The sequence below is a fragment of the Zootermopsis nevadensis genome, unplaced genomic scaffold (genome assembly GCF_977971745.1).
Source record: "Zootermopsis nevadensis isolate Lab colony 2312 unplaced genomic scaffold, Znev_1.0 Znev_ptg000007l, whole genome shotgun sequence".
In the NCBI taxonomy this organism is placed as follows: domain Eukaryota; kingdom Metazoa; phylum Arthropoda; class Insecta; order Blattodea; family Termopsidae; genus Zootermopsis; species Zootermopsis nevadensis.
This window is the reverse complement of record NW_028259139.1, coordinates 16,131,452-16,157,273: the sequence shown is the minus strand read 5'-3', so window position 1 is coordinate 16,157,273 and position 25,822 is coordinate 16,131,452. Positions and strand designations below refer to the sequence as shown.

General features: G+C 52.0%; 2 long non-coding RNA genes across 2 annotated transcripts; one reads left to right on the top strand and one right to left on the bottom strand.

The window, feature by feature from the left end:
- Positions 1–21,589: 21,589 nt before the first annotated feature.
- On the bottom strand, positions 21,590–21,909 carry LOC147874645 (uncharacterized). Its single transcript, XR_015533870.1, has 2 exons — positions 21,847–21,909; positions 21,590–21,686 (listed from the first exon to the last, which is right to left on the bottom strand). It is a non-coding gene; the product is annotated as an uncharacterized LOC147874645 (long non-coding RNA).
- A 38-nt stretch (positions 21,910–21,947) lies between these two features.
- Positions 21,948–22,256, top strand: LOC147874644 (uncharacterized). The gene is made up of 2 exons (XR_015533869.1): positions 21,948–21,999; positions 22,160–22,256. It is a non-coding gene; the product is annotated as an uncharacterized LOC147874644 (long non-coding RNA).
- Positions 22,257–25,822: the final 3,566 nt, after the last annotated feature.

Genomic DNA, 25,822 nt, shown 5'->3' with positions numbered 1-25,822 from the left:
TGCCTTGCCTTGCCCTGTTTTCCCTGCCTTGCCTAGCCACGCCTTACCTTGCCTAGCCACTCCTTGCCTTGCCTAGCCACAACTTGCCTTGCCTTGCCTTGCCCTGTCTTTCCCTGCCTTGCCCTGCCTTGCCCTGATTTGCACTCATCTGCCTTGCATTAACTTTGCCTTCCTTGCTATGCCTTGCCCTGACTTCCCTGCCCTTCCCTGACATTTCCTGCCCTGACCTGCACTGCACTCGCCTGCCCTGATCTTCACTGCCCTGCCTTGACCTGCCCTGCCCTGCCATGCTCTGCCCTGCCCTGCCCTGCCGTACCCTGCACTGCCCTGCCCCGAAGTGCCCTGCCCTTCCTTGCTTTGCCTTGCTTTGCCTTGCCCTGATTTGCCCTACACTGCACTGCCCTGCCTTGCCTTATCTTGCCTTGCCTTGCCTTGCATTGCCTTGCCTTGCCTTGCCTTTCCTTGCCTTGCCTTGCCTTGCCCTGCCTTCCCCTACCCTGCTATGTTCTGCTCTCCTCTGACCTGCCAAGCCCTGCACTGACCTGCCCTGCATTGCCCTGCCTTGTGCTTTACTGCCTTGCCTTTCCTTTCCTTGCCTTGCCTTGCCTTGCCTTGATTTGCCTTGCCTTGCCTTTCCCTGCTTTGCCCTGCCCTGCCCTGCCTTGCCTTGATTTGCCCTCCCTTGCCTTGCCTTGCGTAGCCAAACCTTGATTACGTAGCCACGCCTTGCCTTTCCTAACCACGCCTTGCCCTGCCCTGCCCTGACCTACACTGCCTTGCCTTGCCTTCCCTGCCCTGCCCTGCACTGCAATGCCCTGCCCTACCCTGACTTGCCCTGCCCTGCTCTGCCTAGCCTTGCCTTGCCTTGCCTTGATTGCCTTGCCTTGCATTGCCTTGCCTTCCCTTGCCATGACCTGCCCTGCCCTGACCTCCCTTGCTCTGCCCTGCCCTGCCATGCACTGCCCTGTCCTGCCTTGCCTTGCCTTGTCTGGCCTTGCCTTGCCTTGCCTTTCTTTACCTTGCCTAGTCTGGCCTTGCCTTGCCTTGCATTGCCTTGTCTTGCATTTCCTTGCCTTGCCTTACATTGCCTTGCCATGCTTAAATACCTCTTGCCTTGCCTTGCCTAGCCACGCCTTGCCTTGCCTAGTCGCGCCTTGACTTGCCGAGCCAAGCCTTCCCTTGCCTAGCCACGCTTTGCCTTGATTAGCCACGCCTTGCCTTGCCTAGCCACGCCTTGCCTTGAATTGCCTTTCCTTGCATTGCCTTGTCTTGCCTTACCTTGCCTAGCCTTGACTTGCGTTGACTTGCCTAGCCTTGCCTTGCCTTGCCTTGCCTTACCTTACCTTGCCTAGCCGTGCCCTGCCTTGCCCTGCCTTGCCCTGCCTTGCCCTGCCTTGCCCTGCCTTGCCTTGCCTTGCCCTGGCCTGGCCTGGCTTGCCTTGCCTTGCCTTGCCTTGCCTTTACTTGCCTTGCCTTGCCTTGCATTGCCTTGCCATGCATTGCCCTTACTTACCCTGCCTTTCATTTACTTGGCCTTCCTTGCCTTGCCTTGCCTTGCCCTGAATTATATGCCCTGCCCTGCCCTCGCCCTGCCTTGCCTTGCCTTGCCCTGCCTTGCCTTGCCTTGCCCTGACCTGGCCTGCCTTGCCTTGCCTTGCCTTGTCCCGCCTTGCGTGGCCATGCCTTGCCCTGCCTTGCCCTGCTCTGCCCTGCCACGCCTTGCCTTGCCTTGCCCTGCAATGACCTGCCCTGACAAACATTGCCCTGCCCCGCTCTGCTTTGCCATGCCTTTCTTTGATGTGTCTTGCCTTGGCTTTCCTTCCCTTGACTTGCACTGCCTTGCCTTGCATTGCCATTCTTTGCCCTTCCTTAACTAGCGTTGCATCTTTTTTTTCTTGCCCTGCCCTGCACCGCCCTGCACTCCCCTGCCTTGCCTTGCCTTGACCTACCATGCCTTCCCTTGCCTTGCCCTGATTTGCCCTGACCTGCCCTGCCCTGCCCTGCCCTGTCCTCCCTTGATCTGCTCTGCCCTGCCATGCCCTGCCTTGTCGTGCATTACCTTGGCTTGCCTTGTCTTGCCTTGCTTTGCCTTGCCTTGCCTTGCCTAACCACGCCTTGCCTTGAATTGCGTACCCACACCTTGCCTTTTTTAGCCACGCCTTGCCTTGCCTTGCCTTGCTTTCCTTGCCTAGCCTTGCCTTACCTTACCTTGCCTAGCCTTGCCATGCCTTGCCTTGCTTTGCATTGCTTTGACTTGCCTTGTCTTGCCTTGCTTTGCCTTGCCTTGCCTTGCCTAACCACGCCTTGCCTTGAATTGCGTACCCACACCTTGCCTTTTTTAGCCACGCCTTGCCTTGCCTTGCCTAGCCTTCCCTTGCCTTACCTAGGCAGGCCTTGCCTTTCCTAACCACGCATGGCCTTGCCTAGCCACGAATTGCCTTGCCTGGCTACGCCTTGTGTTGCCTAGCCAAGCCTTGACTTGCCTAGTCACGTCTTGCCTTGTCTTGCTTAGTCACGCCTTGAATTGCCTAGCCACGCCTTGCCTTGCCTTGCCTTTCCTAGCAACGCCTTGAACTGCCTTGCCTAGCCACGCCTTGACTTGCCTTGCCTTACTTTGCCTTGCCTTTCCTTGCCCTGCCTTGCCCTGCTTTGCCCTGAATTGCCTTGATTTGCCTTGCCTAGCCACGCCTAGCCTTGCCTAGAAACGCCTTGCCTTGCCTAGCGACGACTTGGCTTGCCTAGCCACGCCTTTCCTTGTCTAGACACGCCTTGCCTTGTCTTGGTTAGTCACGCCTTGCCTTGGCTAGTGACGCCTTGCCTTGCCTTGCCTTGCCCTGTCTTGCCCTGCCTTGCCTTGCCTTGCATTGCTTTGCATTGCATTGCCTTTCCTTGACCCGCCTTGCTTTGCCTTGCCTTGCCCTGCCTTTCCCTGCCACGCCTTACCTTGCCTTGCCCTGCCCTGCCCTGCCTAGATTTGCCTTGATCTGCTTTGCCTTGCCTTGCCTTGCCTTGCCTTGCCTCTCTTTGTCTTGCCCTGTCCTTCAACGCCCTGCAATCTCCAGCCCTGCATTATTTTGGCTTATCATGCCTTTCCTTGCCTTGAACTGCCTTGCCCTGAACTGCCCTGCCCTGCCTGCCCTGCTCTGCCCTGCAGTGCCATGCCCTGTCTTGCCGTTCCTTGACTTGCCTTGCCTTACCTTTCGTTGCCTTGCCTTGTCCTGTCCTGCCCTGCCTTGCCCTGCCTTGCCCTGCCTTGCCCTGTCTTGCCATGCCTTGCGCTGCCTTGCCCTACCTTGCCTTGATTTGCCTTGAATAACAACACCTAGCCTTGCCCTGCCTTCCCTTGCCTTGCCCTCCCCTGGCCTGCCTTGCCTTTCCTTGCCTTGCCTTCCCTTGCAATGCCTAGCCCTGCCCTGCCCTGCCACGCCATGCCTTGCCTTGTCCTGCCCTGCCCGGCCCTGCACTGACCTGCCCCGCCGTGCCCCGCCCTGCCTTGCTTTGCCATGCCTTGAATTGCCTTGAATTGAATTGTCTGGCCTTGCCTTAGCCTTGCCTTTCCTTACCTTGCCTTGCCTTGCCTTGCCTTACCTTGCCTTGCCTTGCGTTGCCTTACCTTGCCCTGCCTTGCCCTGCCTTGCCCTGCCCTGCCCTGCACTGCCCCGCCTGCCCTACCCAAAACTGAACTGCCCTGCCTATCCTTGCCATGCCTTGCCTTGCCTTGATTGCCTTGCCTTGCATTGCCTTGTCTTGCATTTCCTTGGTTTCCTTACATTGCCTTGCCTTGCCTAAAAACCTCTTGCCTAGCCTTGCCTAGCAACGCCTTGCCTTGCCTAGCCTTGCCTTGTATAGCCACGCCTTGCCTTGCCTTACCTAGCCACGCCTTGTCTTTCCTAACCACGCCTTGCCATGCCTAGCCACGAATTGCATTTGCTAGCCACGCCTAGCCTAGCAACGAATTGCCTTGCCTAGCTACGCCTTGCCTTGCCTAGCCACGCCTTGCCTTGACTAGCCACGCCTTGCCTTGTCTTGCCTAGCCACGCCTTGCCTTGCCTAGCCACGCCTTGCCTTGCCTTGCCTAGCCACGCCTTGACTTGAATTGCCTTACCCTGCCTTGCCCTGTCTTGCCCTGCCTTGCCCTGCCTTGCCCTGCTTTGCCCTGCCTTGCCCTGCCTTGCCCTGAATTGCCTTGATTTGCCTTGAATAGCCACGAATAGCCTTGCCTAGAAACGCCTTGCCTTTCCTAGCGACGACTTGCCTTGCCTAGCCACGCCTTGCCTTGTCTAGTCACGCCTTGCCTAGTCTTGCTTAGTCACGAATTGCCTTGGCTAGTGACGCCTTGCCTTGCCTTGCCTTGCCTTGCCCTGTCTTGCCCTGCCTTGCTCTGCCTTCCCAAGCCTTGCCCTGCCCTGCCCTGCCTTGCCTTGCCTTGCCTTGACTAGCCAAGATTTGCCTTGCCTTGCCTAGCCACGCCTTGAATTGCCTTGTCTAGACACGCCTTGCCTTGCCATGTCTAGCCTCTCCTTGCCTTACCTAGCCACGCCTTGTCTTTACTATCCACGCCTTTCCTTGCCTAGCCACGCCTCGCCTAGCCACGCTTAGCCTTGCCTTGCCTAGCCACGCCTTGCCTTGCCAAGCCATGCCTTGCCTTGCCTTGCTTTGCCTTGCCTTACCTCACCTTGCTTTGCCTGGCCTCACCTTGCCTTGCCTTACCTTCTCTTGCCTTGCCTTGCCTAGCCACGCATTGACTTGCCTTGTCTATCCACGCATTGCCTTGCCTTGCCTAGCCACGCCTTGCCTTGCCTAGAAACACCTTGCCTTGCCTAGGCACCCCTTGCCTTGCCTAGCCACAACCTGCCTTGCCTTGCCTTACCTAGCCTTGCCTTGCCTTGCATTGCTTTGCCTTGCCTTGCTTTGACCTGCGTTGCCCTGCCTTGCCTGCCTTGCCCTGCCTTGCCCTGCCTTGCCCTGCACTGCCCTGCCTTGCTCTGCCCTGCCTTACCCTTCCTTGCCCTGCCTTGCCTTGCCTTTGCTTTGCCTCTCTTTGTCTTATGCTCCCTGCACCGAACGGCCCTCCCCTGTCCTGATTTGCCTTTGCCTTCCTTGCCTTGCCTTTCCTTGCCCTGCCTTCCTTGCACTGCCCTGCCCTACCCTTCCCTGCCCTGCAATTTCCCTGCCCTGCCCTGCCTTGCCTTGATTTGCCTGCCATGCCCTGCGTTGCCCTGCCTTGCCCTGCTCTGCACTTCCTTGCCCTGCCTTGATTTGCCTTTGCTTTGCCTCTCTTTGTCTTCTTTTCCCTGCACCGCCCGGCCCTCCCCTGTTTTGCCTTGATTTTGCCTTTTTTGCCTTGCATTGCCTTGCCCTGCTTTTCCCTGCCCTGCAATTTCCCTGCCCTGACCTGCCTTGCCCTGCCTTGCCTTCCAATGTCCTACATTGCCTTGCCTTGACTTGCTCTGCCTTGCCCTCCCTGCCCTGCCCTTCCCATCACTGGCCTGCACTGCCCTGCCATGCTCTGACCTACACTGCCCTGCCCTGCCCTGCCCTGCCTTGCCCTGCCTTGCACTGCCTTACCTTGCATTGCTATGCCCTGCCCTGCTCTGCAATGACCTACACTGCCCTGCCCTGCCCTGCCCTGCCTTGCCCTGCCTTGCACTACCTTACCCTGCACTGCCATGCCCTGCCCTGTCCTGCCCTGCCAAACCACACCTTGCTTTGCCTTGCCTAGCCACGCCTTGCCTTGCCTTGCCTTGCCTAGCCACCCTTGCCTTGCCTTGCCTAGAAACAACTTGCCTTCCTTACCACCGCTTGCCCTGCCCTGCTCTGCCTTGCCTTGCCTCGCCTTGCCTGGCCTTGCATTGCAATGTATTGCGCTGCCTTGCCCTGCCCAGCCCTGCACTGCCATGCCCTGACCTACCCTGACCTGCACTGCCCTGCCTAGCCTTGTCTTGCCTTGATTGCCTTGCCTAGTCACGCCTTGCCTTCCTTTGTCTAGCCACGAATAGGCCTTGCCTTGCCTTCAATGCCCTGCACTGCTCTTACCCTGCCTTGCCCTGCTTTGCCTTGTCTTGCCTTACTTTGCCCTCCTTTGCTCTTCCCTGACCTGCCATGCCATGCCCGGCAATGACATGCCCTGCCCTGCCCTGCCTTGCCCTGCCCTGACTTTCCTTGCCTTGCCTTGCCTTGCCTTGCCTTGCCTTGCCATGCCTTGCCTTACCTTGACCTGCCTTGCCTTGCCCTGCCTTTCTTTATTTGTCTTGCCTTGCCGCTTTGCAATGCACTGCCCCGCATTCCCCGCCCTGCTCTCCACTGCTCTGCTTTGCCTTGACTTGCCCTGCCTTTTCCTCCCTGATCCGCCCTGCCCTCCCCTGCCCTGCCTTGACTTGTCTTGGCCTGCCTTGCCTTGCTTTGCATTGCCCTGCCCTGCTCTGACCTGCCGTGCCCTGCACTGACCTGCCCTGCATTGCCCTGCCTTGTGCTGCCCTGCATTGCCTTTCCTTTCCTTGCCTTGCCTTGCCTTCTTTGCCTTGCCTTGCCTTGCCTTGCCTTTCCCTGCTTTGCCCTGCCCTGCCCTGCTTTGCCTTGCCTTGCCTTGCCTTCCCTTGCCTTGCCTTGCGTAGCCTCAACTTGCCTTACCTAGACAAGCCTTGCCTTTCCTAACCACGCCTTGCCTTGCCTAGCCACGCATTGCCTTTGCTAGCCACGCCTTGCCTTGCCATGCCTTGCCTTGCCTTGCCCTGCCTTGGCCTGCCCTGATCTGCCTTGCCATGCCTTGCCTTGAATTGCCCTGCCTTGCCCTTCCCTGCCCTGCACTCCCCTGCCCTGACCTACACTGCCCTGCCTTGCCCCGCCCTGCCCTGGCCTGCCCTGACCTACACTGACTTGTCATGCCCTAACCTGCCTCGCCCTGCCTTGCAATGCCTTGCCCTGCAATGCCATGCCCTGCCCTGCTCTGCTTTGCCGTGCCCTGAATTGCCATGCCTTGCCTTGCCTTGTTTTACCTTTACCTGGTTTGCCCTGCCCTGTCCTGCCCTGCCTAGCCTTGCCTTGCCTAGCCTCTCCTTGCCTTTCCTATCGACGCCTTGCCTTTCCTAGCCACGCCTTTCCTTGCCACGCCATGCCTAGCTACGCCTTGCCTTGCCTTGCCTAACTACGCCTTGCCTTGCGTAGGCACAGCTTGCCTTGCCTAGCCACGCCTTGACGAGTCTTGCCAAGTCAAGCCTTGCCTTTCCTAGCCACGCCTTCCCTTGCCTTGCTTTGCCACGCCTTGCTTTGCCTTGCCTTGCCTTGCCTTTTCCTGCCTTGCCTTGTCTGGAATTGTCTTGCCTGGCCTTTCCTTGCCTTGCCTTACCTTGGCTTGCCTGGACTTTCCTTGCCTTGCCTTGAATTGACTTGCCTTGCACTGATTTTCCTGCCCTGAACTGCCTTGCCTTGCCTTGCCTTGTCTTGCTTTGTCTAGCCTTGCCCTGCCTTGCCTTGCCTTGTCTTGCCTTGCCCTGATTTGCCCTGCCCTGTTCTGCCCTGCCTAGTTTTGCCTTGCCTTGCCTTGCCTTGCCTTGCCTTGCATGGCCTTGCCTTGCATTGCCCTTCCTTACCCTGCCTTGCCTTGCCTTTGCTTTGCCCCTCTTTGTCTTCTTTGCTCTGCACCGCCCGGCCCTCCAATGACCTGCCTTGACTTGCCTTGGCCTTCTTTGCCTTGCCTTGCCTTGCCCTGCCTTCAATGCCCTGCCTTGCCCTTGCCCTGCCTTGCCTGCCTTGCCTTGGCTTGCATTGCCTTGCCCTGCCTTGCTCTGCCCTGACCTGCCTTGCCCTGCCTTGCTCTGCCTTGCCCTGCCTTGCCCTGCCATGCCCTGCCCTGCCCTGCCCTGCTCTGAACTGCCCTTGCTCTGACATGCCCTGCCTAGCCTCTCCTAGCCTTTCCTAGCCACGCCTTGCCTTTCCTATCCACGCCTTGCCTTGCCTAGCCATGCCTTTCTTTGCCTTGCCTAGCCACGCTTTTCCTTGCCTTGTCTAGCCACGCCTTGCTTTCCCTTGCCTAGACTCTCCTTTCTTACCTAGCCACGCCTTGCCTTTCCTAGCCACGCCTTGCCTAGCGACGCCTTGTCTTGCCTAGCCACGCCTTGCTATGCCTAGCCACGCCTTGCCTTGTCTTGCCTAGACGCGCCTTTCCTTGCCTAGCCACACCTTGCCTTTCTTTGCCTAGCCACGAATTGCTTTGCCTTGCCTTGCCTTGTCATGCCCTGCCCTGAACTGCCTTGCCTTGCCTTGCCCTGATTTGCCCTGCCCTATCCTGCCCTGCCTAGTATTGCCTTGCCTTTCCTTGCCTTGCATTGCCCTTCCTTACCCAGCGTTGCCTTGCCTTTGCTTTGCCCCTCTTTGTCTTCTTTGCTCTGCCCCGCCCGGCCCTCCAATGACCTGCCTTGCCTTGCCTTGGCCTTCCTTGCCTTGCCTTGCCTTGCCCTGCCTTCAATGCCCTGCCCTGTTTTGTCTGCCTTGCCTTGCCTTGCCTTGCCTTGCCCTGCCTTGCTCTGCTCTGACCTGCCTTGCCATGCCTTGCACTGCCTTGCCCTGCTTTGCCCTGCCCTGCCCTGCCCTGCTCTGCCCTTCCCTTGCCCTTGCATGCCCTGCCTAGCCTCTCCTAGCATTTCCTAGCCACGACTTGCCTTTCCTATCCACGCCTTGCCTTGCCTAGCCATGTCTTTCTTTGCCTTGCCTAGCCACGCATTTCCTGGCCTTTTCTAGCCACGCCTTGCCTTCCCTTGCCTAGCCTCTCCATGCCTTACCTAGCCACGCCTTGCCTTTCCTTGCCACGCCTTGCCTAACCACGCCTTGCCTTGCTTAGCCACGCCTGCTTTGCCTAGCCACGCCTTGCCTTGCCTTGCCCTGCCCTGCCCTGCCCTGACAAACACTGCTCTGCCCCGCTCTGCTCTGCTTTGCCTTACTTTTCTTTGATTTGTCTTGCCTTGGCTTTCCTTGCCTTGACTTGCACTGCGTTGCCTTGCATTGCCATTCCTTGCCCTGCCTTATCTTGCCTTGCATCTTTTTGTCTTGCCCTGCCCTGCACCGCCCTGCACTCCCCTGCCTTGCCTTGCCTTGGCCTACCATGCCTTCCCTTGCTTTGCTCTGATTTACAATGACCTGCCCTGCCCTGCCCTGCCCTGCCCTGTCCTCCCTTGATCTGCTCTTTCCTGCCATGCCCTGCCTTGCCGTGCATTAAATTGGCTTGCCTTGCCTTTCGTTGCCTTGCCTTGCCCTGCCCTACCCTGCTCTGCCCTGCCCTGCCCTGCCTTGCTTTGCCTTGTCTGGCCTTGCCTTGACTTGCCTTTCTTTACCTTGCCTTGCCTTGCCTTGCCTTGCCATGCCTTGCGTTGCCTCGCCCTGCCCTGCACTGCCCTGCCCTGCCCTAACGTGACCTGACCTTCCCTGCCTAGCCTTGCCTTGCGTTGCCTTGCCTTGCATTGCCTTGCCTTGCATTTCCTTGCCATGCTTTGCTTGCCTTGTCTTGCCTAGACACCACTTGCCTTGCCTTGCCACGGCTTGCCTTGCCTAGCCACGCCTTGACTTGTCTTGCCGAGGCAAGCCTTGCCTTTCCTAGCCACGCCTTCCCTTGACTTGCCTAGCTACGCCTTGCTTTGTCTTGCCTTGCCTTGCCTTTTCCTGCCTTGCCTTGTCTGGTCATGTCTTGCCTGGCCTTTCCTTGCCTTGCCTTACCTTGCCTTGCCTAGACTTTCCTTGCCTTGCCTTGAATTGACTTGCCATGCACTGATTTGCCCTGCCCTGAACTGCCTTGCATTGACTTGCCTTGCCTTGTCATGCTTTGTCTAGCCTTGCCCTGCCTTGCCTTGCCTTGACTTGCCTTGCCCTGATTTGCCCTGCCCTATCCTGCCCTGCCTAGTATTGCCTTGCCTTGCCTTGCCTTGCCTTACCTTGCCTTGCTTTGCCTTGCCTTGCCTTGCCTTGCCTTGCATTGCACTTCCTTACCCTGCCTGGCCTTGCCTTTGCTTTGCCCCTCTTTGTCTTCTTTGCTCTGCCCCGCCCGGCTCTCCAATGACCTGCCTTGCCTTGCCTTGGCCTTCCTTGCCTTGCCTTGCCTTGCCTGCCTTCAATGCCCTGCCCTGCCCTTGCCCTGACCTGCCTTGCCATGCCTTCCTCTGCCTTGCCCTACTTTACCCTGCCCTGCCCTGCTCTGCTCTGCCCTTCCCTTGCCCTGGCATGCCCAGGATAGCCTCTCCTAGACTTTCCTAGCCACGCCTTGCCTTTCCTATCCACGCCTTGCCTTGCCTAGCCATGCATTTTTTGCCTTGCCTAGCAAACGCTTTTCCTTGCCTTGTCTAGCCACGCCTTGCCTTCCCTTGCCTAGCCTCTCCTTGCCTTACCTAGCCACGCCTTGCCTTTCCTAGCCACGCCTTCCCTAGCAAAGCCTTGCCTTGCTTAGCCACGCCTTCTTTGGCTAGACACGCCTTGCCTTGTCTTGCCTAGACACGCCTACCCTTGCCTAGCCTCACCTTGCCTTTCCTTGCCTAGCCACGCCTTGCTTTGCCTTGCCTTGCCTTGCCTTGCCCTGAATTGCCCTGCTTGCCCTCCTTTGCCTTGATTTGCCTTGCTTAGCCACGCCTTGCCTTGCACTGCTTTGCCACGCACTGCCCTGCCTTGCCCTGCCAAGCATTGCCTTCCCTTTCCCTTCCTTGCCCTGCCCTGCCTTGCCCTGCCTTGCCCTGCGTTGCTTTGCCTTGCCCTGCCCTGGCCTGCTTTGTCTTGCCTTGCCTTGCCTTGCCTTGCCTTGCCTTGCCATGCCTTGAATTGCATTTCCTTACCTTGCATTGCCCTTACTTACACTGCCTTGCCTTTCCTTGTCCTTCCTTGTCTTGCCTTGCCTTGCCCTGCCTTATATGCCCTGCCCTGATCTTGCCCTGCCTTGCCCTGCCTTGCCTTGACTTGCCTTTCCCTGCCTTGCTCTGCCCTGACCTGCTTTGCCATGTGTTGTTCTGCCTTGCCCTGCCTGCTCTGCCCTGCCCTGCCTTGCCTTGCCTTGCCTTGCCTTGACTTGCCTTGCTTTGCCTTGCCTTGCATTGCCCTTCCTTGCCCTTCCTTGCCTAGCCTTGTCTTGCCTCTCTATGTTTTGCCCAACCTTACACTGCCTTACCCTGCACTGCCATGCCCTGCCCTGACCTGCAATGACCTATATTGCCCTTCCCTGCCCTGCCCTGCCCTGCCTTGCCCTGCCTTGCACTGCCTTACCGTGCACTGCCATGCCCTGCCCTGCCCTGCCCTGCCAAGCTACACCTTGCCTTGCCTTGCCTTGCCTAGCCATGCCTTGCCTTGCCTTGCCTTGCCTTGCCTAGCCACCGCTTGCCTTGCCTTGCCTAGCCACGCCTTGCCTTGCCTAGCCACAACATGCTTTCCTTAACCACGCCTTGCCCTGCCTTGCTCTGCCTTGCCTTGCCTGGCCTTGCCTTGCCTTGTCTTTCCTTAATTTTCTTTGCCTTGCCTTGCCATCCAATATATTGCGCTGCCTTGCCCTGCCCTGCCCTGCACTGCCATGCCCTGCCCTAAACTGACCTGCCCTGCCCTGCCTAGCCTGCTCTGCCCTGTCCTGCCTTGCCTTGCCTTGCTTTGCTTTGACTTGCCTTGCATTGCCTTGCCTTGCAATGCCCTTCCTTGCCCTTCCTTGCCTAGCCTTGTCTTGCCTCTCTATGTTTTGCCCTGCCTTGCTCCGCCCCACACTTAACTGCCCGGCCTTGTCTTCCATGCCATACCTTGCCTTACCTTGCCTTGCACTGCCTTGCCCTGCCCTGCCCTAACCTACACTGCCCTGACCTGAACTGCCCTGCCTTGCCTTGCCTTGACCTGATTTGTCCTACCCTTTCCTGCCCTGAATTGCCTTGCCTTTCCTTGCCTTACCTTGCCTTGCCTTGCCTTGCTTTGCCTTGCCTTTACTTGCCTTGACTTGCCTTGCCCTGCCTTGCCCTTCCCTGCTCTGTCCTGCCCTGCTCTGACCTGCCGTGCCTTGCACTGACCTGCCCTGCATTGCCCTGCCTTGACCTGCCCTGCCTTGCCTAGCCTTGACTTGCCAGGACTTGCCTTGCATTGCCTTGCCTTGCCTTGCCTTGCCTTACTTTGACCTGCCTTGATTTGCCTTGCCTTGCCATTCTTTATTTGTGTTGCCTTGCAGCTTTGCAATTCACTGCCCTGCCCTGCCCCGCCCTGCTCTCCCCTGCTTTGCCTTGGCTTGGCTTGCCCTTCCTTTTCCTGCCCTGTACCTCCCTGCCCTCCCTTGCCCTGCCTTGCCTTGCCTTGGCCTGCCTTGCCTTGCCTTGCATTGCCCTGCCCTGCCCTGCCTTGCCTTGCCTTGAATAGCCACAACTTGCCTTCCTTCCCTTGCCACGCCTTGCCTTGCCTTGTCTAGCCACGCCTTGCCTTGCCTTGCCTAGCCTCTCCTTGCCTTTCCAAGAAACGCCTTGCCTTTCCTATCCACGCCTTGCCTTGCCTAGCTTAGCCTTGCTTTGCCTTGCCTAGCCACGCTTTGCCTTGCCTTGTCTAACCACGCCTTGCCTTGCCTTGCCTAGCCTCTCCTTGTCTTACCTAGCCACGCCTTGCCTTTCCTAGCCACGCCTTGCCTAGCCACGCCTTGCCTAGCCACGCCTTGCCTTGCCTAGCCACGCCTTGCCTTGTCTTGCCTAGACATGCCTTCCCTTGCCTAGCCACACCTTGCCTTGCCTTGCCTAGCCACGCCTTGTTTGCGTTGCCTTGCCTTGCCTTGCCTTGCCCAGAATTGCCCTGCTTGGCCTGCTTTGCTTTGATTTGCCTTGCTTAGACACGCCTTTCCTTGCTTTGCCTCGCCACTCCCTGCCCTTCCCTGCCCTGCCAAGCATTGCCTTGCCTTGCCCTGCCTTGCCCTCCCTTGCCCTGTCTTGCCCTGCTCTGCCCTGCCTTGCCCTTACTTGCCCTGCCTTGCCTTGCCTTTGCTTTGCCTCTCTTTGTCTTCTTTTCCCTGCACCGCCCGGCCATCCTCTGTCCTGCCTTGCCTTTGCCTTCCTTGCCTTGACTTGCCTGCCGTGCCCTGCCTTGCCCTGCCTTGCTCTGCTCTGTCCTTCCTTGCCCTGCCTTGCCTTGCCTTTGGTTTGTCTCTCTTTGTCTTCTTTTCCCTGTACCGCCCGGCCCTCCCCTGTCCTGCCTTGACTTGCCTTTCGTTTGTCTCTCTTTGTCTTCTTTTCCCTGTACCGCCCGTCCCTCCCATGTCCTGCCTTGCCTTTGCCTTCCTTGCATAACCACACCTTGCCTTGATTAGTCACCCCATGCCTTGTCTAGTCACGCCCTGCCTTGCCTAGCCTTACCTTGCCTTACCTTAACTTGCATTGCCTTGCCTTGCCTTGCTTTGACCTGCGTTGCCCTGCCTTGCTTGTCTTGACTGCGATGCCCTGCATTGCCCTGCCTTGCCCTACTCTGCCCTTCCTTGCCCTGCCTTGCCTTGCCTTTGCTTTGCCTCTCTTTGCCTTCTTTTCCCTGCACCGCTCGGCCCTCCTTTGTCCTGAATTGCCTTTGCCTTCCTTGCCTTGCCTTGCCTTGCCCTGCCTTAACTGCACTGCCCTGCCCTACCCATCCCTGCCCTGCAATTTCCCTGCCCTTCCCTGCCTTGCCTTGACTTGCCTTTCCTTGCCCTGCCTTGAACTAACCTGACCTGCCTTGCCGTGCCTTGCCCTTGCCTGCCCTGCACTCCCCTGCCATTCCTTGCCTTGCCTTGGCCTACATTGCCTTGCCTTGACTTGCCCTGCCCTGCCCTGACCTACACTGCCCTGCCCTGCCCTGCCCTGCCCTGACTTGTCCTGCCTTGCCCTGCCTTACCCTGCACTGCCATGCCCTGCCCTGCCCTGCAATGACCTACACTGCCCTGCCCTGCCCTGCCCTGCCCTGCCCTGCCCTGCCCTGCCCTGCCTTGCCCTGCCTTTCTCTGCCTTACCCTGCTCTGCCATGCCCTGCCCTGCAAAGACAAACCTTGCCTTGCCTTGCCTAGACACGCCTTGCCTTGCCTAGGCAACCCTTGCCTTGACTTGCCTAGCCACGCCTTGCCTTGCCTAGCCACAACATGCCTTCCTTAACCACGTCTTTCCCTGCCCTGCTCTGCCTTGCCTTGCCTAGCCTTGCCTTGCCTTGCATTTCCTTACATTCTTTGCCTTGCCTTGCCTTGCCTAGCAATGTATTGCCCTGCCTTGCCCTGCCCTGCCCTGCCCTGCCCTGCACTGTCATGCTCTGCCCTATCCTGCCCTGCCCTTCCTAGTCTTGCCTTGCCTTGCCCTGCCTTGCCCTGCCTTGCCATGCCTTGCCCTACCTTGCCTTCATTTGCCTTGCCTAGCCAAACCTAGCCTTGCCATGCCTAAACACGCCTAGTCTTGCCTAGACACTCCTTGCCTTGCCTAGCAACGCCTTGCCTTGCCTAGCAACGCCTTGCCTTACCTTGACTAGCCACGAATTGCTTTGCCTTGTCTGGCCTTGACTTGCCTGGCCTTTCTTGCCTTGATTTGCCTTGCTCTGATTTGCCCTGCCCTGCCTTGCCTTGCCTTGGCCTTAATTGCCTTGCCCTGCCTTGCCCTGCCTTGCCTTGCTTTGCCCTGCCTTGCTCTTCCCTGACCTGGTATGCCATGCCTTGCTCTGCCTTGCCCTGCCTTGACCTGCCCTGCCCTGCCTTGCTCTGTACTGAACTGCCTTGCCTTGCCTTGCCTTGCATTGCCTTGCCTTGCATTGCCCTTCCTTGCACGTTCCTTGCCTTGCCTTGCTCCGCCCCACACTCCCCTGCCCTGCCTTGCCTTGCCATAGCATAACTTGCCTTACCTTGCCTTACACTGATTTGCCTTGCCCTGCCCTGACCTACACTGCCGTGCCCTGCCCTGCCGTGCTCTGCCTTGCCTTGCGTTGCCCTGCCCTGTGCTGCCCTGCCTTGCCTTTCCTTTCCTTTCCTTGCCTTGCCTTGCCATGCCATGCCTTGCCTTGCCTTGCCTTGCTTTGCTTTGCCTTGCCTTGCCTTTCCCTGCTTTGCCCTGCCCTGCCCTGCCTTGCCTTGACTTGCCTTGCGTATCCTCACCTTGCCTTACATAGCCACGCCTTGCCTTTCCTAACCACGCCTTGCCTTGCCCTGCCCTGACCTACCTTGCCATGATTTGCCCTGAATTGCTCTGCCTTGCCCTTCCCTGCCCTACAATCCCCTGCCCTGACCTACACTGCCATGCCTTGTCCTGCCCTGCCCTGACCTGACCTACACTGCCCTGCCTTGCCCTGCCCTGCCCTGCTCTGCCCTTCCCTGCTTTGCCTTGCATTGCATTGCCTTGTCTTGCCTTGCCTTGCCTTGCCTTGCATTATTTTTCCTTGCAATGCCGTTTCTTGATCTCCTTTGCCTTGCCTTTCCTTGCCTCTCTTTTTCTTGCCCTGCCTTGCTCCGCCCTGAACTACTCTGCCCTGCCTTCCCTTGCCATGGACTACCTTGCCTTGCCTTGCCTGCCCTGCCCTGCCTAGCCCTGCCCTGCCCTGCCCTGGCCTGCCCTGCCATGCCTAAACTGTTCTGCCCTGCTTTGCCCTGCCTTGCAATGCGCTGCCCTGCACTGCCATGCCCTGCTCTACCCTGCCTTGCCTTTCCTTGCCTTGCCTTGACAGGCCTTGACTTGCCTTGCCTTGCCTTGCCATGCCTTGACTTACCTTGACCTGCCTTGCCTTGCCTTTCTTTATTTGTCTTGCCTTGCCGCTTTGCAATGCACTGCCCTGCCTACCCGTCCTGCTCTCCCCAGCTCTGCCTTGCCTTGACTTGCCCTGCCTTTTCCTCCCTGTTCCGCCCTGAACTCCCCTGCCATGCCTTGACTTACCTTGGCCTGCCTTGCCTTGCCTTGCATTGCCCTACCCTGCTCTGCCTTGCCCTGCCTTGCCCTGCCTTCCCATGCCTTTCCTTGCCTAGAAAATACTTGCCTTCCTTGCCTAGCCACGCCTTGCCTTGCCTTGTCTAGCCACGACTTGCCTTGCCTTGCCTAGCCTCTCCTTGCCTTTCCTAGCCACGCCTTGCCTTTCCTATCCACGGCTTGCTTTGCCTAGCCACGCCTTGGCTTTCCTACCCTCGCCTTTCCTACCCACGCCTTCCCTTGTCTTGTCTTGCCGAGTCAAGCCTTGCCTTGCCTAGCCACGACTTCCCTTGCCTTGCCTAGCCACGCCTTGCCTTGCCTTGCCTTGCCTTGCCCTGCCTTGCCCTGCTTTGCCCTGCCTTGAGCTGCGTTGCCTTGAATTGCCTTGCCTAGCCATGCCTAGCCTTGCCTAACCACGCCTTGCCTTAACTAGCGACGACTTGCTTTGCCTAGCCACGCCTTTCCTTGCCTAGTCACGCATAGCCTTGCCTAGCCACGCCTTGCCTTACATAGCAACGACTTGGCTTGTCTAGCCACAAATTGCCTTGCCTAGCCACGACTTGACTTGCCTTGCCTTGCCCTGCCTTGCCCTGCCTTGCCCTATTTTGCACTCCCCTGCCTTGCATTGCCTTTGCCTTCCTTGCTTTGCCTTGCCTTGCCCTGCCTTCCCTGCCCTTCCCTGACATTACCTGCCCTGACCTGCCCTGCCCTGCCCTGACCTGTTTTGCCATGCCTGGCCCTGAATTGCCCTGCTTGCCCTGCACTGCCCTGCACTCCCCTGCCCTGATCTTCACTGCCCTGCCTTGACCTGCCCTGCCCTGCCATGCTCTGCCCTGCCCTGCCCTAACCTGACCTACACTGCCCTGCCCTGCCCTGCCCTGCCGTACCCTGCACTGCCCTGCCCCGCCGTGCCCTGCCCTTCCTTGCTTTGCCTTGCTTTGCCTTGCCCTGATTTGCCCTAACCTGCACTGCCCTGCCATGCCGTATTTTGCCTTGCCTTACCTTGCCCTGCCTTTTCCTGACCTGTCCCGCCATGCCCTCCCCTGCCCTGCCCTGCTCTGCCTTGCCCTGCCTTGCCCTGCCTTGCCCTGCCTTGCCCGGCCTTGCCTTGCCTTGCCTAGAAAAGCCTTGCCTTCCTTGCCTAGCCACGGCTTGCCTTGCCTTGTCTAGCCACGACTTGCCTTGCCTTGCCTAGCCTCTCCTTGCCTTTCCTAGCCACGCCTTGCCTTTCCTATCCACGCCTTGCTTTGCCTAGCCACGCCTTGCCTTTCCTAGCCACGCCTTGCCTTGCTTTGTCTTGTCGAGTCAAGCCTTACCTTTCCTAGCCACGACTTCCATTGCCTTGCCTAGCCACGCCTTGCCTTGCTTTGCCTTGCCTTGCCCTGCCTTGCCCTGCCTTGCCCTGCCTTGCCATGCCTTGCCCTGCCTTGCCTTTATTTGCCTTGCCTAACCAAGCCTAGCCTTGACTAGGCACGCCTTGCTTTACCTAGCGACGACTTGCCTTGCCTAGCCACGCCTTTCCTTGCCTAGTCACGCCTACCCTTGCCAACCTACGCCTTGCCTTACCTAGCGACGACTTGCCTTGTCTAGCCACACCTTGCCTTGCCTAGCCACGCCTTGCCTTAACTTGCCTTGCCTAGCCACGCCTTGCCTTGCCTAGCCACGCCTTGCCTAGCCTAGCCACAACTTGCCTTGCCTTGCCATGCCTTCCTCTGCCTTTCCATGCCTTGCGCTGCCTTGCCCAGCCTTTCCCTGAACTGCACTCCCCTGCCTTGCCTTGCCTTGCCTTGCCTTAGCCTTACGTGCCTTACCTTGCCCTGCCCTGCCTTCCTTGCCCTTTCCTGCCCTGCCCTGCCCTGACCTGCCTTGCCATGCCTGGCCCTGAATTGCCCTGCTTGTCCTGCCCTGCCCTGCACTCCCCTGCCCTGATATACACTGCCCTGCCTTGACCTGCCCTGCCCTGGCCTGCCATTCTCTGCCCTGCCCTGCCCTGCCCTGACCTACACTGCCTTGCCTTATCTGTTCTGCCCTGCCCTGCAGTGCACAGCCCTGCCCTGCCCTGCCCTGCCCTGCCCTGCCGTTCCCTGCACTGTCATACCCCGCCGTGCCTTGCCCTGCCTTGCTTTGCCTTGCCTTGCCTTGCCCTGATTTGCCCTACCCTGCCCCGCCGTTCCTTGCCCTGCATTGCCTTACCTTGCCTTGCCTTGCCTTGCCTTGCATTGCCTTGCCTTGCCTTGCCTTTCCTTGCCTTGCCTTGCCTTGAACTGCCTTCCCCTACTCTGCTCTGTCCTGCTCTGCTCTGACCTGCCAAGCCCTGCACTGACCTGCCCTGCATTGCCCTGCCTTGTTATTATTATTATTATTTATTATTGACTGCAAATGGGTTTATACTCGGTGGCAGTGTCCTACAATAACATACAAAACAATGAGACAGAACAGAACAATGAGATACATCAACACAATGAGACAGAACAAAACAATAAACAAAAGGACACAACAAAAACAATAAGACACAATAAACAATGAGATACATCAACACAGAGACAGAACAAAACAATAAACAAAAGGACACAACAAAAACAATATGACACCCAAACAATGGGATACATCAACACAATGAGACACAACAAAACAATAAACAAAGAACACAACAAAAACAATAAGACACAATAACAATGAGATACATCAACACAGAGACAGAACAAAACTATAAACAAAAGGACACAACAAAAACAATATGACACACAAACAATGGGATACATCAACACAATGAGACACAACAAAACAATAAACAAAGGACACAACAAAAACCATAAGACACAACATACAATGAGATACATCAACACAGAGACAGAACAAAACAATAAAAAAGGACACAACAAAAACAACACATCCCACTCAAAATCAACCAACTCATAAATTACAAAACCATCCAACCTCAAGTACTTAACTTAAAAAAAAGAACTTAATACCACCTAGACATAAGACAATAACTGTAATGTATTACAAACGTCATGAACTGATGCACTCACACAACAATACAATGAGACACAACAATACAACATACCACACTCAAAATAAAACATCTGACACACAATAAAAAACACACATCCACTAATTAATCACAATACTTAAGAGTAGAATATAAAGTCCGCTCTCAGTACATGAAAATTTTATCCCAAAGAACTACAGCCCTTCATCTGCCCTGCCTTGCCTTTCCTTTCCTTGCTTTGCCTTGCCTTGCCTTGATTTGCCTTGCCTTGCCTTGCCTTTCCCTGCTTTGCCCTGCCCTGCCCTGCCTTGCCTTGATTTGCCCTCCCTTGCCTTGCCTTGCGTAGCCTCACCTTGATTACCTAGCCACGCCTTGCCTTTCCTAACCACGCCTTGCCTTTCCTAACCACGCCTTGCTAGCCTAGCCACGCATTGCCTTTCCTAGCTTCGTATTGCCTTGCCCTGCCCTGGCCTGCCCTGACCTAAACTGCCCTGTCATGCCCTGCCCTGCCTTGCCCTGCTTTGCAATGAATTGCCCTGCACTGCCATGCCCTGCCCTGCCTTGCCCTGCCTTGCCTTGCATTGCCACGCCTTTCCTTGCCTAGCCACGCCTTGCCTTGCCTAGCCACGCCTTGCCTTGCCTAGCCACAACTTGCCTTCGTTAGCCGAGTCTTGCTCTGCCCTGACCTGCCTTGCCTTGCCTTGCCCTGCCTTGCCCTGCCTTGCCCTTTCCTGCCCTGCCTTGAGTTGCCTTGGTCTGCCTTGCCTTGCCTTGCATTGCCCTGCCCTGCCCTGACTTGCCCTGAATTGCCTTGCCTTGCCTTGCCTAGCAACGCTTTGCCTTTCTTGCCTAGCCACGCTTTGCCTTGCTTTGTCTAGCCACGCCTTGCCTTGCCTTGCCTAGCCTCTCCTTGCCTTGCCTAGCCACGCCTTGCCTTGCCTTGCCTTTCCTTGCATTGCCTTGTCTTGCCTTGCCTTGCCTAGCCTTGACTTGCGTTGCCTTGCCTAGCCTTGTCTTGCCTTGCCTTGAATTACCTTACCTTGCCTAGCCTTGCCTTGCCTTGCATTGCCTTGCCTTGCCTTGTCTTGCCTTGCATTGTCTTGCCTTGCATTGCTTAGCCACGCCTTGCCTTGCCTTGCTTACCCACGCCTAGACTTGCCTTGTCTAGTTACGCCTTGCCTTGCCTTCCTAGCCTCACCTTGCCTTACCTAGCCACGCCTTGCCTTTCCTAACCACGCCTTGCCTTGCCTTCCTAGCCTCACCTTGCCTTACCTAGCCACGCCTTGCCTTTCCTAACCACGCCTTGCCTTGCCTAGCTACGCCTTGCCTAGCCTAGCCACGCCTTACCTTGCATAGCCACGCCTTGCCTTGACTTGCCTAGTCACGCCTTGCCTTGCCTAGCCACGCCTTGCCTTGCCTTGCCTTGCCTGCTTTGCCCTGCCTTGCTCTGCCTTGACTTGCCTTGCCTTGCCTTGCCTTGACTTGCCTTGCTTGTCTTGCAATGTAATGTAATGTAAGGTAACGTAAGGTGATGTAATGTAAGGCAAATCAAGGCTTGTGAAGGCAAGTAAAGGCAAGGCAAGGCAAGGCAAGGCAATGTTAGGCAAGGCCAGGCACGGCAAGGCAAGGGAAGGCAATGCAAGGAAATTATAGGAGCGGCAAAAGAAGGCAAGGCAAGGCAAGTCAAGGCAAGGTAAGGCAAGCCAAGGCAAGGTAATTCAAGACATAATATAACAACACACAAAATTGCATGTAACTTACATAATATTAAACGGACAAAAGTGCTACTTTTAACCATTGAATATCTAAAACCTAACGTATATGTTTATAATAATTCGAAACAATTCCCTTCAACTTTATGAACCACAATTTGAGGCAATTTTTCGACGACGTGTTATGTAAGGGTAGACTAATGTTTTGAATTTTGCGTACTGAGTCGTGTGACAATAAATACTGTTTATATTTTAAAGTTTGTACGTTCATTTGAAAGGATGACGATGTTCAAAGGATATCATGCATGATTTCCTTAAAGAATAGTGTTTTATATAAAAGGGATTAATATGATATGACTTCTTAAAACAACCGTCAAAACTCATGTCTGTCTCTAGACTACATTGCATTGTATATATTCACACTCATCTTTGTAACTTCGATAATCCTCGTCGAAGTCTGTGATAGCTGCACGCCAATATTGTTTGTATTTTAACGTTTGTACGTAATTTTGAAAGGAAAACTGTATTCGAGGTATATCATAATTGATCATCTCAAAATAAGAAGTGTTTTTAATTTAAAACATGTATATGATAAGACGTCTTCTAACAACTATCAAATCCTATGTCGGTCTGTAAATAAAATTGCATGGTATATATTCACACATATCTTTGTAACTGCGATATTCTTCAACGTAACAAATGGTCGCTGTGCGGCGATGTTCATTGATGCAGAATTGTGAGCTTTTTCAGATCTGAAAAAGGGAAAAATAACAACACACTAATTTGCCTGTAACTTAAATAATATTAAACGGATAAACGGTTTACTTGAAAGAAATGAATATCTAACCCTAATGTATATACAGTACTTTTATTTTCCGTCGTTACACAAGCTTATTGTTAAAATCATATAAAATTTTCACATAAAATTGTTACATTTTAAAATTGACGACATGTTTCGATATACAATTCTATCATCGTCAGGTCTATCAAAATTAAAATTAAAATCTGGTGTATCTGTTGCTCTGCTTATATTGCTTATGTTTTATCCGTTTTTATTACATCTCCAGGCTTCTTTCATTTAATTTTGGAGACGCGTCTGGGTGCCTATATCTGCAAAATCAATTTTAATTTTCATATCGTGATTCTGGCTACCGACATAGGAAATGGAATAATATTACTCTAATTTTATATTATTTTAAGGAATTACTCAAATATATCGTAATACAAGCAAAAGAAATACACTCACAAAATATAAAGTATTATAACATACCGGGTTGTGTGTGAGGTGCGTGTCCGTTGTTATTGAATGGCAGACAGCAACTGAGTTGTAGGTATCGTGTGTAGCTATCAAATCCTACCTACCTACAACTCAGTTGCTGTCTGCCATTCAATAACAACGGACACGCACCTCACACACAACCCGGTATGTTATAATACTTTATATTTTGTGAGTGTATTTCTTTTGCTTGTATTACGATATATTTGAGTAATTCCTTAAAATAATATAAAATTAGAGTAATATTATTCCATTTCCTATGTCGGTAGCCAGAATCACGATATGAAAATTAAAATTGATTTTGCAGATATAGGCACCCAGACGCGTCTCCAAAATTAAATGAAAGAAGCCTGGAGATGTAATAAAAACGGATAAAACATAAGCAATATAAGCAGAGCAACAGATACACCAGATTTTAATTTTAATTTTGATAGACCTGACGATGATAGAATTGTATATCGAAACATGTCGTCAATTTTAAAATGTAACAATTTATGTGAAAATTTTATATGATTTTAACAATAAGCTTGTGTAACGACGGAAAATAAAAGTACTGTATTGAGGAACACAAGCATGATGCAATTAAGATATAACCTAATGTATATGTTTATAAAAATTGGAAACATTTCCCGTCGACATTACGAAACACCATTTCTGACAGTTTTTGGAAAATCTGAAATATACTGGTGAACTAATGTTTTGAATTTTTCGTTCTGAGCTGTGTCCACAAAACACTGTTTGTATTTTAACGTTTGTATGTTATCTTGAAAGGATTACATTGTTCAAGGTACATCATGCTTCTTTACCTTAAATGATTAGTGTTTTTAATATAATACATCAATACGATAAGACGACTTCATACAACCATCTTACGTACGTCTGTCTGTAAATTACATTGCATCGTATATATTCACATATATCTTTGTTTCTGTGATGTTTTATATTAAAAACACTTTTCATTTGAGGTAATTAAGCATGATGTACGTCGAACAAAGTAATCCTTTTTAAAATACATGCAAACGTAAAAATCCATACAGTATTTAGTGGCACACAGATTAGAATGCAAAATTCAATTTTTAAGACCACCCTTAAATCACAAGAGCCCCAAAAACGGTTAAAAAGGGGTGGTTCATAAATTTGTTGGGAAATGATTCAAATTATAATAAACGTGTACATTAGGATTAGATATTCATTATTTTAAAGGAGCACATTTGACCGATTAATATTATTTAAGTAACAGGTAGATGTTGTGTTATCATATCTTGCGTTTTCAACTGTGAATATGACATAATTCTGTGACAACGAACATCAGCCTACTGCTATAACATAGTATGTGAGGGTCTATTATATATGATATTTACAGAGTGACTTAGGATATGTTGGTTGTTTCAAGTCGTCTTATCATATACAAGTTTTATATTAAAACACTATTCATTTGAGCAAATCAAGGATGATATACCTCGAACAATGTTATCTTTTCAAAATTACAAACAAAATAAAAATACAAAGAGTATTTTATGGTCATAGTTCAGAAAGCAAAAATCTATTCATTAGTCCAACCGCACTTTACAGGTCGTACAAAGCTGTCAGAAATGGAGGTAGTTAAAGTTGAAGGAAAAAGTTCCAATTATTATAAACATATACATTACGTTTAGATATTCATTGCTTCACAGTACTACTTATGTCCGATTAATATTATTTCAGATACAGGCAGCTTAGTGTGTAGTAATACTAATCGTTTTCAGCTCTCTCTGTATAGCACACAATTCTGTATCATCAAACATCGGCTTCCAGCCACTACATAGTATGTAAGGGTCTATCGCAGCAACATAGATTTATGTGAATATATAGGATGCAATATAATTTACAACAGACTTAAGTTTTTATGTTTGTATGAAGTTGACTTTTCGTATACATGTTTTATATTAAAAACACTAATCATTTGAGGTAATGAAGCATGATGTACGTAGAACAAAATAATCCTTTTTAAAATACATAAAAACCTAAAAATACATACAGTATTTAGTGGCACACAGATTAGAATGCAAAATTCAATTTTTAATACCATCCGTAAATCACAAGACTCTTAAAAACGGTTAAAAAGTGGTGGTTCTTAAATTTGTTGGGAAATGTTTCAAAATATAATAAACGTGTACATTAGGATTGGATATTCATTATATTAAAATAGCACATTTGTCCGATTAATATTATTTAAGTTACACGCCGGTTAGTGTGAAGTTATATTTTTCGTTTTGATCTCTTAAAAGTAAACAATTCTGTATCAACGAACATCGGCGTGCAACGACCAAAGACATCGACGAGGATAATCGCAGTTACAAAGATGTGTGTGAATATATACGTTGCAATGTTATCTACAGACAGACTTGAGTTTTGACGGTTGTTTGAAGACGACTTATCACATAAATGTCTTATATAAAAAACATTATTATTTTAAGTAAATAATGCATGATGATCTTCGAACATATTCATCCTTTCAAAGATACATACAAACGTGAAAATACAAACAGTATTTATTGACACACGGCTCAGTACACAAAATTAAAAACATTTGTCTTTCGTACATAACAGGTCGTCCAAAAATTGTCAGAAATGTTAGTTCATGAAGTTGAAGGGAATTGTTTCGAACGATTATAAACATATACGTTATGGTTAGATCTTCAATGGTTTAAAGTAGCACTTATGTTCGATTAATATTGTTTAAGTTACAGGGAGAATGTTGTGTTAACATATTATGCGTTTAAGCTCTGAATAGCTCCCAATTCAGTATCAACGAACATCGGCGTGCAGCGACCAGAAGCAGCGACGAGGATAATCGCAGTTACAAAGATATGTATAAATATATATGATGCAATGTTAATTACAGACAGACTTGAGTTTTTAAGGTTGTTTGAAAACAACTTATCACATAAATGTCTTATATAAAAAACATTATTCTTTTAAGTAAATAATGCATGATGAACTTCGAACTTCTTCATCCTTTCAAAGTTACGTACAAACGTGAAAATACAAACAGTATTTGTTGACACACTGCTCAGTACGCAAAATTCAAAACATTTGTCTTTCGTACATAACAGGTCGTCCAAAAATTGTCAGAAATGGTAGTTCATAAAGTTGAAAAAAATTGTTTTGAACTAGATATTCAATGGTTTAAAGTAGCACTTATGTTCGATTAATATAGTTTAAGTTACAGGGAGAATGTTGTGTTAACATATTATAAGTTTTAAGGTCTGATTGGCACACAATTATGTATCAACGACCATCGGCGCACAGCAATCACATAGTATTTTCAAGAATATCGAAGTAATAAAGATATGTGTGATTATATACGATGCAATGAAATTTAAAGACTAATTTGAGTTTTGATGTTTGTTTGGAGACGTCTTAACATATAGATATTTTATATTAGAAACAGTATTCTTTTGAGGTAATAAAATATGATGTTCCTCTAACAATGTTATCCCTTCAAAATTACATACAAACGTTAAAATACAAATAGTTTTTTGTGGCACACAGTTCAGAATTAACATATGAAAGCATTAGAACATCCGTATATTACAGGTCGTAGAAAACTGTTAGAAGTAGTGGTTCATAAATTTGAAGGGAAATGTTTCCAATTATCATAAACATGTATATTTAAGATAAATATTCATTCCTTTAAAGTAGCACTTTTGTCCGAATAATATTATTTAAGTAACAGATAGATATTGTGTAATCATATCTTGCGTTTTCAACTGTGAATATGACACAATTCTGTGACAACGAACATCGGCCTACTGCTACAACATAGTATGTGAGGGTCTATAGCAACTACAAAGATTTGTGTTATTATATATGATATTTACAGAGAGACTTAGGATTTGTTGGTTGTTTCAAGTCGTCTTATCATATACATGTTTTATATTAAAACACTATTCATTTGAGCAAATCAATAATGATATACCTCGAACAA